Source organism: Vanessa atalanta, chromosome 9 (assembly GCF_905147765.1).
Source record: "Vanessa atalanta chromosome 9, ilVanAtal1.2, whole genome shotgun sequence".
Taxonomy (NCBI): Eukaryota; Metazoa; Arthropoda; class Insecta; order Lepidoptera; family Nymphalidae; genus Vanessa; species Vanessa atalanta.
Genome location: NC_061879.1, coordinates 5,080,087 through 5,092,765, shown reverse-complemented (window position 1 = coordinate 5,092,765; position 12,679 = coordinate 5,080,087). Strand labels below are relative to the sequence as shown.

At 30.5% G+C, this 12,679-nt stretch overlaps 1 protein-coding gene across 1 annotated transcript in view; it reads right to left on the bottom strand.

Moving 5' to 3' along the window:
* The window catches only part of LOC125066566 (acyl-CoA Delta-9 desaturase-like), a 28,078-nt gene extending 15,677 nt beyond the window's left edge, over positions 1 to 12,401 (bottom strand). Inside the window, exon 1 of the mRNA XM_047674695.1 lies at positions 12,270 to 12,401. The gene's annotated coding sequence lies outside the window, so the exon portion shown is untranslated. The remainder of the gene's footprint in view (positions 1 to 12,269) is intronic.
* Between the last annotated feature and the right edge of the window lie 278 nt (positions 12,402 to 12,679).

The following is a 12,679-nucleotide window of genomic DNA, read 5'->3' as shown; positions in this document are numbered from 1 at the left end:
TCTGAGCATCTCAGTCAAAAACAGACAGACCGTAAACGCCGAAATTCGGTCAGTCGGATATTTTTTAAGCAAACAGGTTATTATTATTTTAATTATGATAAACGATATTTATATTGGATTTTTTTATATGTATTACATATATTTTAATAAATTTACAGGTAGTGAATTGATTACGAGTGCATATTTTGTTCTTAAATTTTCTGTCCTAATTTATTTGACCGCGGGCACACTTCAAAATTGCTGGACTAATTTTAATGTAGTTCAGCGTATTGACGATTCGTGCTTTAGATCGACAAGCAATATTTTTATGCCGGCAAATATCTAATTGGATAACAAAGTACCATACATATTTAGTATTCGTTAAAAAATGTGAAACTACGTTAAACTAACATAATTATTGTTAACCTTAACACACGTCAAAATATACTTCATAGTTTATATTATAATATGTGTGTACGATTTCTCTGGTTTTTTTTTCTTTAATCTCGATATTGATCTTAAGTTTGATTTAGGAATAGTATTTACGTACAAAGTACGAACGTCGTTTGTTTTGAACATATAAATTCAATTGGTTTATTTGAAATAATAATAATTTTGTTCGGCATATTACATTTACGAAAGACAATCACATGACTACAGCTTTTAACTTAATTTAGCATAAATTTCTTCGATCTTATTAAACAACAACATCTTATAAACTTGGTTATATTTTCATAACAAACTTGTCAACATCAAAGTCCTCTCAAACTGTAAGTGGATTTTCTCTGAGTACCTAAAACACATGAAATATTGACACTACTTAACAATATAGTCCGGTTTTAGATTTTACACAGAAAACTTCAGAATAGTCTGATTAAAAATTATCTATTTTTTTTCTAAGCTCCTCCGGGTAGATGGCACAACATATTTCGTATGGAAATGTGAGTCGCAGAGAGAAGACACACGTAACTAAAAGAGTGATGAGCATGATTGTAGGGAGGGGAAGAGGACGACCTAAGAGTAGATGGATACGAATATACGACCTAAGAGTACATGACGACGAATAATAGAAGAGAATGGGAGAGATATGCTGCGCCGACAACAAATAGATTGGGACACGCGCAGGGAAAATAAAAGAAAAGCACTACACTACTATAACTGGCACTGGCTCATATATAACTACAGGCACAAGGAAGAAAACTTCTTACTTCCCAATATTAATGGCGTATCGGCGATGTCAGTAGTAAACACTTAACACGTGGCCTATTTGCCAGTTCACCTACTTATCATTTTAAGAAAAGAAATATTTATTTAACTTATGTTAATAGTTTGAAGTGTCAAAAACTATTGAGGTTTCTTTCAATTTAACGGTTATGTGTGACAATAGTTAGCGTAACGGAAGTTCATATCAATACTTGTTTATTTTTACATTCACTTGGTATTTTTTCGTTGTTATATTTGCTATACTAATTTTTTTAGACTTTTACGATGGTATGTGGTTACCTATAATCATTACAACCTACAATCTTCAATGCATTAAAGTACATGGAATCCAGAATTTATGTATGGATCAAAAACGTAGCGCCACCATTGAACGCGCCGAAAACTATTTCGGCTTATACCGAAGCATCGTTAAAATCTTTCCAGACTCAGAATCATCGTAAGAGAAACTTCTAATACTAGTGTAATCACAGGTCGTGTAACATTAACATTCTCACGAGAGCACGATATTTTTTCTTACAATGTCCCCAAGTCCAATTAAAGTCTAGAAGAAGGCGGTGATTACGCATAACCACCTCCAGACTCCGGCCTGCTACTGAGAATTTAACAAAAATAATTCCGTTTTTATCAGTCCAACCCGAATTGAACTTAGATTCTCGGGGTCTGCGGCCGTATTAGCTCGCCACTAAACCAACGCGGCAGATGTTTGAACATATACTAAATAGCTTAAACGAGCGTTTAGCATTCAAAACGCTTATGCAAGCTTACTATACAATAGCACTTGTGCGACAGTAATGATTGTTGTAATGCTTTTAAAATCTCTTGAAATTCGACTTTGTTTCTATTTTACAGCTCATCCGTCCTAGATAAATCAGTCATAAAATTTATTCAACAATAAAGAGTTCTATGTGAAAATGTTTTCGTTTAGTAGCTTGGTCATAAAGAAGTTTTTAAGTTACCGTTTACTTTGCTGTCATTATAGAAAATACTAATTCTAGGATTATCATAATGTATTTGATTAGTTCAGTGTGCGATATTTTAACTGGAAGCATATTTATGAAAGAACAATTAACAGTCAGTAATAGTCACAGTGCTGTGGCAGATTTCACCAAATACGTTAATATATACTATTGAAGTCGGTTTTTTTTGTCACTTTTTATGATCGCCACCTTAACGGTAAGAAGTAAATGATTGCTTTCTATAGAAAAGTCGAGAGCCTAAAAAAATCCATGGCGACGAATCAAATCGATAAAATGTTGAGAATTAATTTTATAGCAGAATACGTCACACGTATACGTATTTTATTAAATAAACAGGAAGTTTTGTTCTAGATTGATTTCAAATCTATAATTTAAAAGTTCCGATAGCTTAAATTTCACAAACAACATAAGAAAAATTAATATATAATGATGATTTAATCTATACAAATATTATAAATGTGAAAGTAACTCTGTCTGTCTGTCGGTCTGTCTGTCGCTCTTTCACTACCAAACCAATGATAAATGATAATTGTTATTATTAGTAGCTTTTATAATTATTTTGACTTATTCGTCCAATACAAATATATTTCGTTGTGGGCTTTTCTGTTGAAATATTTAGATTTAGTTCAGTAGTTAAAGTAAATATTCATGTCATGGGTATTCATATCTTATAGTTAAGATAGCGTAAGAATGTAAGCGCCCGAAATCGTTTTTATCGATGAAAGAACATTAACTTAGATGAATTTAATTAGAATCTTAATCTTAAAAAATATTATACTTTTAGAACTTTCGGACCACATTCTCTCCATGAAAGCGGAAGCAACTTCTTATAAAAAATCCACATTCTGCGCGCAAAAATCACATTTGTAACTATATATTTTTTTTAAATAATAGGTGGCAAACGCGCAGGAGATTCGCCTGTTGGAAAGTGACTACCACCGCCTGCCTACCAGCTGGTTCCACAGGTTGGTTGTGCGAGACAGAAAATGTCTTAAAAATCGCGCTGTTGTGGATTTTCGGACATCTAGGTGGTGCGAGTGAAACTTGGAATTTTGACGAGATGTCTGATGACGATGAGATTTATTTATTTACGACAACCGGCTATTAATGAAATATATATATATATATATTAATATGTACATATATATATATAATATACATATAAGTACCTTGTGATTACAATTGAAAAATAGAAAATTAACTGAATCACTCACGACGTTTGCTTTCACCGACGAGCAGGAGATAGTTAAGCGCAACTTACATTGCAGGGGTTTCTTGTCCTTTGGAGAAGGTTAATGTATGTGTCCATACAAATTATTTACAAAAAAGAGTACGTATATAAAACAAAATTAGCTGTTAAATTTCAAAAGGTTTCGAATTTCGAATTTATATTAACAGAATAGACCTGAAGATCACAAAACCTCAAGTGACCCTGTAACGGTTAGGAATCTAAAAATGGTTTGTACAGTTTCACGACTTAATAGAGTTCTAAGTAGTTTTGATATTTGCTTAAATATTATTTTATTACCACGACATAACCGAATAAAATGATGTAGGTTATTTTTATCGGTAGTATCTATATCACAATGTTAATTTATACTTTATATTTTACGTACAATAAAATGTATGTGGTACAGTTTACCAAAATTGTTGATTATTTAATATTAATCAGAGAAAATAATATTACTCTTGGTTCTCGGCAAACATCCCATTATCCGAGAACTTATATGTTTCATTTCCAATTTTAGATGAACGTGGCGTTTATTTTAATGTACTTTATACTTATTTTATCATGATTAACCACAATAATTTCTTCGAAAGTTGACAATCTCGGTTGGTTGACATCTGTGATGGTTAAGTTAATAAGCTAACTGATAATAAAAATATTATACGGAAAATGTAAGGTGCTTCCAACACGCGACGCAAGTAAGCTCATTCGTGTTTTTTTTTACTCTTATAAAAATCTTAAGCTAGTTAATATTAAGAAACAAATATATTAAAAAATATTAAAGATGCGTGCAACTTGTAAAATGCGATTTCGCTTCTTTAATTTTAATAATTAAGATATAAAGAAACAGCGTAAATAGATTTCCCGACGGGTACAAATTAATATATATATAATTATTTTATGATTGTATTGTATTCTATAAAGAAAAAAAAGTAAAATATTACCTTTTTTTTGAAGACACTAAACGATGATGTTTATTAAGGTCTATAAAATACAGACAAGTATAAAAATCTAGTTTCCGCAAAATCCCTCAAACCTAATGAGGGGTGTGGTCAGGTCTTAGGGATCCAAGTCCTTTGCTGTATTTCTCCCAACGTGTATACAAAATTTCACGATGATCGGTTGAGTTGTTACGAAGTGAAAGCGTAACAAATAAATTCACTTTCGCATAGGATAGATTTTACCTATATTATATTTTATTGTATAACTGGCTGTCGCCCGGCTTCGCTCGAGTTTTAGGGATTGGTTGTCAGGTATTAGGCACTTATGTCCTTCTTTGGAATCTAAACTTGCTTCATGCCGAATTTTATCGAATTCGGTTCATTGGTATAGCCGTGAAAGAGCAACAGACAGACAGACAGACATATAACGTTACTTTCGCATTCATAATATTGATACAGAAGTATAGATTAGTATAGATGAAAGAACACTGGAACACGAACTTTAACTTAACTTTAACTTTAACGATTCCTTGTCATGACTATACGTTTTTGTTTGTGTATTGTTTGTTGTTTTAATTTATTTTATATGGTTTTTATAAATCAAAGTTCTAGAATGAACTCGTCATATTTATTTACTAAACTAATTACAAATATGCTAAAAGTAGGCATCACAATGATGAAGCACAATTCTTATCACATTAAACGAATTTAAACCTTAAATATGAATCTTTGTATAATATTTAAATTATTATTTTGTTTTCATCACTATGTAGCAGTCTATACTAATTTTCCCACATAGACCGCTCAAAGTCATTCTCAGCATTGAAAACGAACGCCAATAAAAAATGTCCAGCCTTGTAATAATAATAATATTATTATTACAATAAATAAAAACGCAACAATATTAAAAACAAAAATTTTGATTATGAATATTATTTATCTTTTCAGCTATTATTTATCTCAGTGTAATCGACGGCGCATCGATGATTTAAAAAGTGATTTATATAGCTCAGTGTACCAGTGTCATAGAAGAAAGTATTTACCATCATGTGATCGCCGTTATACAAACATATATTATTATAAAAAAATATTATAATATATTTTACCTTAAACTCGTATGTTTTATCTCGCTACAACTATATATATAATAATCTTCTAATAAAATATATATTATGTATTTAATGAATAGAAAATGCGGCCTCTAAAATCAACAAAATTTTATTGCCTCTTGAGAAACAAAAAATCTTTATTTTCGCAACTGTTTTTAAATTTCGAATATCGAATGTATACATCGTAAGCAGCTGCCAGGACTCAGTCGAGTTTTGTTGTTGTTATTAATCTCATTATTGTGCACAAATTATCATACCAGCTATAAACTTAAGAATATGAAAGCGTGCAAAGGTACTCAGTGAGAGATCTGCATCGAGCAAATATTTAATACTCAAATATTTGATATTCAAGAGTAGCTTAAACATTTAACTAGGTAACTTTTACCCGAGAATTATGACGATAGTTTATCTTCGTACTCGGGACTCAGTAATACTTGATACATACTCATATTATTATTATTTTTTATGATGTCAGTAGGCGGACGAGCAAATGGGCCACCTGATGGTAAGTGGTCACCACCGCCTATAGATAATGGCGCTTCAAGAAATATTAACCATTGCTTATATCACCAATGCGTCACCAACCTTGGGAACTAAGATGTTATGTCCCTTGTGCCTGTAGTTACACTTGTTCGCTCATCCTTCAAAACGGAACACAACAATACTGAGTACTGCTGTTTGGTGGTAGAATATCTGATGAGTGGGTGATACCTACCCACACGGGCTTGCACAAAACCCTACCACCAAGAGATATTATTACAAATATTGCTCGTTCAATATTACTATCACTTACGGGCGATAATCAAACCTTTGACAATCAACACTGAGGGCAAATTTCTTTAATTATTTTTCTAAGTATTTAAATAATTACATTTATCACTCCACTATTCCATCTCATAACAATCTGATTTATTTTGCTTTTTCGCTCTCAGATTTTCTAACTTCTACGTACAGATCGCATATTTTATCTGCACTCCGCACATTTAAATCTCGGCCAAATGCGTTCTCTTTTCACTCGCCACTCGTGTTTAGTGGCCCAACACTCTAATTCATTATAAGAAAAACAGCGTTGAATATATTTTAACTTTTGATTTTCATTTATGGCTATACTTGATAAGCTAAGGAAAGAAAATTTAAATGTATTTGATGAGCATTATCCTCTTTGTAACGAGTTGTGAAAACATTAATATTTACTCAGCGAGTCTCAAAGTTTGTTTGTCGTAGTGTACAAACTGTTCGTGCAGTACTTAATGTTGCTCACATTTCTGTGGTCACATCTTCATTGATAGTTTCTGGCTACATCGGCCTTCATTTCTTGGGTTGAAGTTGCAAAATATCAATTTTTTCAGTATGAAAACTAGTTTCGTAACGTCAGAGACATTCGGCAGGCAACGTTCCTAGATTCCCTAAATTAAAAAATGACGTCATCAATTCGAAAACAATTAAAAAATATAAAATATGCATAAGTTTATTTTTAAATATATTGTATATAGTTATCATAATTTAAAAAAATTAAACTATTTATATAATATCAACATTCATATTTAAGTTGTCTAGATATCTTAAATTATTGATTTTCTGTCAACTCTGTGTTCAACTCAAGCAATTAAAAGTTGTCGTGTTTCTGTTTAACATAATTTGATTACAATAATCTAGTTGCAGTTGTTGTCATAATAAATTGCTGCTCCTTTCAAATATATTACTGTAAATATAAAAGTATCCGTTAATTATATGTAGATAAGTTCTTCAAATATAATTTCAAATGCTTTTGTTAAACGCAAATGATACTTTAATTTCCTATGTATTCGTAGAAAAAGTGTTCAAAATTTATAATTTAGACCTTATACGTAGATTAAAAAAAAATATTCTTTTCATTTTTATTTCAAATGACATTAAAAAGTTGCGGTGAGAAATATAATTTATTTATTAACTAACTGTGAAAGCCAAATCTACGAACGACAAACTTAATGCATTTTTTTCACAACAAAAAAGTATTCATGTCCCCTTAGACGTGCTTCGTTTTTTTCTATCATTTGGATTACCGTTATTTTTGATGTGCATGTTTGTTTCCATTTCCAAGCAGAATCACACTCGCTTTATGCTAAACGGATTGATTAACATTCAATTTTAATTTATGTATTAATATGATAAATAGGCCGGCAAATGGAATGGATGGATGGATGGAACCTTATTGAATACATATTGATGTTGTACGAAATATTAGGCATTATTTACACAGGCCTCACCAACCTTGGGAATAAAAAAGCTATGCCCCTTGTGCCTCCAATAAAACTAGCGTATTCACCCTTCAAATCAGAACAAAACAATAATAACAGGAGCTATTAGCGGTAGAAGTGTCAAGTGAGTGGTATACAGCCCTTCCAAAAGGTGATTATCTTACAACATTTTTATAGTAGTCAATATATTAAAAAACTCATTAATACCCGTAATTGCACCTCAAGCCGGGGCGGGTCGCTAGTGCAATACATTGCTAATGCACACACATGCGAGTACGTCTCGTGCTTGTAATTACTTCACCTTTGCATAATATTTATGAAACTCAAGCGTTTGGATTTGTCGGCAGAATATCGTTTCTCCCGGCAATCTTCGGGTAGTCTCTGCACAAACGAGATTTATTAGTTATATCAGTTTATTTTGTCATGACGCTCCCTATCTTGTATGAGATGTTTTTGTATTATTTATAAAATACATTGATGCGTATTATTCTTTTTATTTATAATCGTATCTCCAATATTTTCGAGTACCATTTCTTGCTAAATTGATGGCAGCCATTATATAATTATATCCCATCTAGACTCACGGTAGCGTGACCTTAGGCTACAATATAACCTCCTAAGTTATAAGAAGAAATGATATTTTATGTAGTTATAAATAAATTTCAGGACTGACCATTGAACTTGGCACCCATTTAGATCTCACACTTTTTGTCGTTGAAGTCAACAACCAAAGCATATATCATAATATTGAATTTGGCTCTCATTTTACATTTATGTTTTGATGGGATATTGTTTTTATCTTAAACAATAATATATACTAATCACATAATCTCTCGCTGCGTAGTAACTTGACACCCAAATTCATGGTTATAAATACAGTTGGAAACAATCAAACATTCATTGGTTTTTCACACAGCATAGAATGTAGGTACTTGTACTTAGGTAATTATTATCTTCTATACGTGCCGAAGCATACCTACATATATTTTGACATTATGTTTGTGCATAATTATATTTGCAATATGCATAATGAACAATGATTGCAATATCATGAATTCCATTAATAAAAAAAATACCTTTTTTACTAAATTCTCAAAGTTCTGAGCATCAAATTTTAGTATATCAGTGCTTTAAAGAATTTATTTATAATGAAAATAAACTTTATTAAACGAGGTCTTAACAAGCATCATTGAATCGTCAATTAACAAAATTAAAAATTATGGATATACAGACAATTAACCTAAGTCTACTACGATATATTGAGTTTTGGTTGGTTTAAAAAACAACTATAAATAAAATAAATTAAAATAATGGGACGAGCGTTTGGAGAGCGGCAGCGAAGAGAAGGAAACCGCATATAAAAGAACGACATGCCATTTACTGTCACCGTATACGAGTCAGGCTCAACTCCAAGGCGGGCCAAAAGTGTTTCAAATTAAAGAACCTGCTACACGTCACTTACGTATCGGCAAGATTAATATGTAACGATTTTATTTCTTTATGCATCAATTATGTGAAATCTACTGAACGTATCGGTATAAGATCAGCTGACGTGAAGTCTTCCGCAGATGGTTAGAAGCTATTGATTAATTGAATTCCGTTGCGAAGCAGGTTTATAACAGACAGTTTCTTTATAAAAAGAATTGAAGAAGATTTTCAAACACATTAATAATTATCGTTCCACTCGACAGCACTGAAGAACAATGTACTAATAAATAGTGAGGAAATAATTATTTATTGTTAAAAATATAAAGGTTTTTTAATTCAAAAAAAGCATGAGAATTTTAAAAATTCATTGTTACTTTTGAGAGATAAGGTTGGTCGTTTGAATATAAAAATTAAAATACTTACGTTTTTAAATAATAGGACAATGAGGGGTAATAAGACGCTTATCTTTTTTCTTTTTTTGCACACCACAGTCATAGATAACCTCCTTCGTTATTATAACATTATTTATTCAAATTGGCTCATTAAAATCAATTTTGAATCATGTCATGTTTTTAGTATTGATTTAAATGTACCACAAACATCGTTTTTCAATGTAGATTCTACCAAGAAGATCAGGACAACAAAACCAATAGTTACTCTCTTTTAATTTGCATAGTTAATGAAATACAGCACATTATATTAATATGTTAAGTTTTTTGGCATTTAAGCGTTTCTTAAGTTCTACTGACGATATAGTAATTATTATACCTCGTCAATTTGTAGTGAAAATTTGGAAAATGCAACAATTATTCTGGATAGAAATCCTAGTAAAGCACGTCCTAATAACTTTGTACAGTTTTACGAGGATAATCTGATTCCATTTTGTGTGTGATGATTTACACAATGTTGTTGTTTTTTATTCAAATCAAACATATCTAAGCATCTATAATATCTAGTCATCATTTACCGAAAGAGAGAAAACAATGTTTAAATAAGTACCCGCTAAACACTATTTTTTTTAGAAGGCAGTTACAACATTGCATATTAAAACACATTAAATAAAATAAAATTCAGTGTAATATTTTTATCTTCCCGTTAAGTTAACTCTCGTGCTCATACGCGACGTTAGCTCAAACGTAAATGAACCATTTATAATATATTCTCATGAATATTTTATTTCTAAATTACAAACTATAATAATAATTACAAATTTGGTTTCCCTGAAAGATTGAAAAAACACATAGTGTAGTCGGTGTTCTTTTAATCTATCACAATAACCACACACCTCGGGAAATTGTTTATGTTTAAAAAAAAAAAGCTTTAATTGAAAATATTAGCTCAAAATTAATTGAAATTGTCAAATTCGGTTATTTAGATGGATTTGGTGTAATACTAAAATAGCACTGAAAAAATATTCCAAATAAAATGTATATATTTTTTACGTTTTATGTAGTAAGTAGGTATTTTTTTTTTTGTGTATGATAACTTGTTATTTTTGTGTAATATAAAGCGAAAAAATAAAAAAGCAAAATATTTTTCCCCTCATAAGTGTTCATGTATGGAACTCCTCTTCCCTTAAGGGGATGGCTTGGAATTTATTCTACCACACTGAGGATTGTTAGATATTCATGTGGTATAATTTTGTTGAACACGTGCCACGATGTTTTCCTTTTCGCGGACAACGAAATAAACATTAATAAATACAAATCAATCACATGAAAATTCAGTGGCCGAAGCCTGGATTCGAACCAGTGTATTCATTACACTTTCTCGGTTTTATTTCTATACATTTCAGTGGCAAATTAAATATTATTAATTTTATTTATAATATAATAAATACTATTATTTATTAATAATAAAACACCAAGGACCGTATTTTTTGCTAATGTCTATGGTGAAAGACATCGTCGGTAAACAACGGAATTAAACTTTTTGTCACCTATATTTCCACTATTTACTAGTTTTTGCATGATTTAGACATACGACAGTCAACGGATAATCACATACAAATCCTTAAAGTTGCATTTTCAATGAAAATGTTATAAAATAACAATTGTTAATATGGTATTAGGTGAATCACTATTTTAAGTGTAACGACGTATCGAAATATTGGAAATCTATTGATACTGTTCGGCCTTGCATTTAAGTTGTTACTATAATTATATAACAACACTCGCTGCACCGACGTTTGTTCATTTTAAAACATTCACGTATTTTAATTAGCACGTGTGTTCTATTTCATAATTAACATTATCATACGACAATTATTTTGGGTTAAACGGCGGAAAACGTGACTTTGGATAGAGTTCGATCGTGATCGTTGATTTTATGATGATGTTTTGTTATTAATATTTTGAAAAGTCACAAGTTTATTTATAATATGATCATTGTAATGATACAATATATTTTATTCAATTAATCATGCTTATAAACTTAGATTAGAGAATTAATTCACAATATTACTTAACACTTTCGTTTTATTCGTAATAATATACTCTAAAAATCTGTTAGTAAACAGAATCTGTTAGTAAAGTTCGTCTAAATGAATTTACATTTTTTAATTTGTTATTTATTGTAATATGTAAATTGAATAATAAAAATAATAATTAACTTTGACAATTAAAATAAAACGATAAGTAAGTAGTACGTACTATGAATTTATTTTGATAATTTTATAAATAAATATATTAAGCATGTCTAAAATAACTGCTGACATAAATTCGTGTATAATTAAATACTTTAGAAATAAAGAAGGTGGTCTATCTTATGCATCTCATAAATAACTATGGAAATAATTTACTTTGTGTGATCTAAATTCAAAATAAAAATATTTTCCATACAAGTATAATTTAACTGAAGTAAATGTTATTAGTTACAATTGTAGAAAACGCTGTATTGTTTCTCATGTTCAAAAAAATTTAAATCACATTATGAAATATAGCTGAAAAGTCTGTATCGTTTAATAAGGCAATAAATATATCTCAAAACAACCGCAGGAGCAATAATTATCAATCGATAATTAAAAAATTTTGAAAACTCGTTTGTTTTATACAAGCTATTTAATTATATTTTATTTATAAAATATTTATTTAAATTTAATTTTATATATATTTTTAATTAATTATAAATTAAATTAAAATATTTACCTTTAAAAGCTGCCAAAAAGCACGTTGCACTTAAGCGACACTCACTATCATATCACTAATGAAGCCGTTCTATGTGTGGTGTGCTATAAAGACTTGGTTATATTTTAACACCACGCGTGCACGCATCACTTGAGGCTGTGGACCGCGCGCCGTCACTGCCTCTTACTTATAGTTTCAGGTGCACCGCGTAACACTTTCCCCACCCAACAGCTAATAATTGATTTTCTCTTTTAAGATCTTCCTCAGATCTTGACATCTATCTGCTTTTGATAAATTGCTATTGTTTGTGTTAATATCAGTAAAGTGACCAGCAGAATCGTTTTTAGATCACGTGTTATTCCTAGTCTCGTACTAATGTTCCTATCTGAAGGCCGTATTTACTATTTGAGCTTCATCTGTGCACATCTACA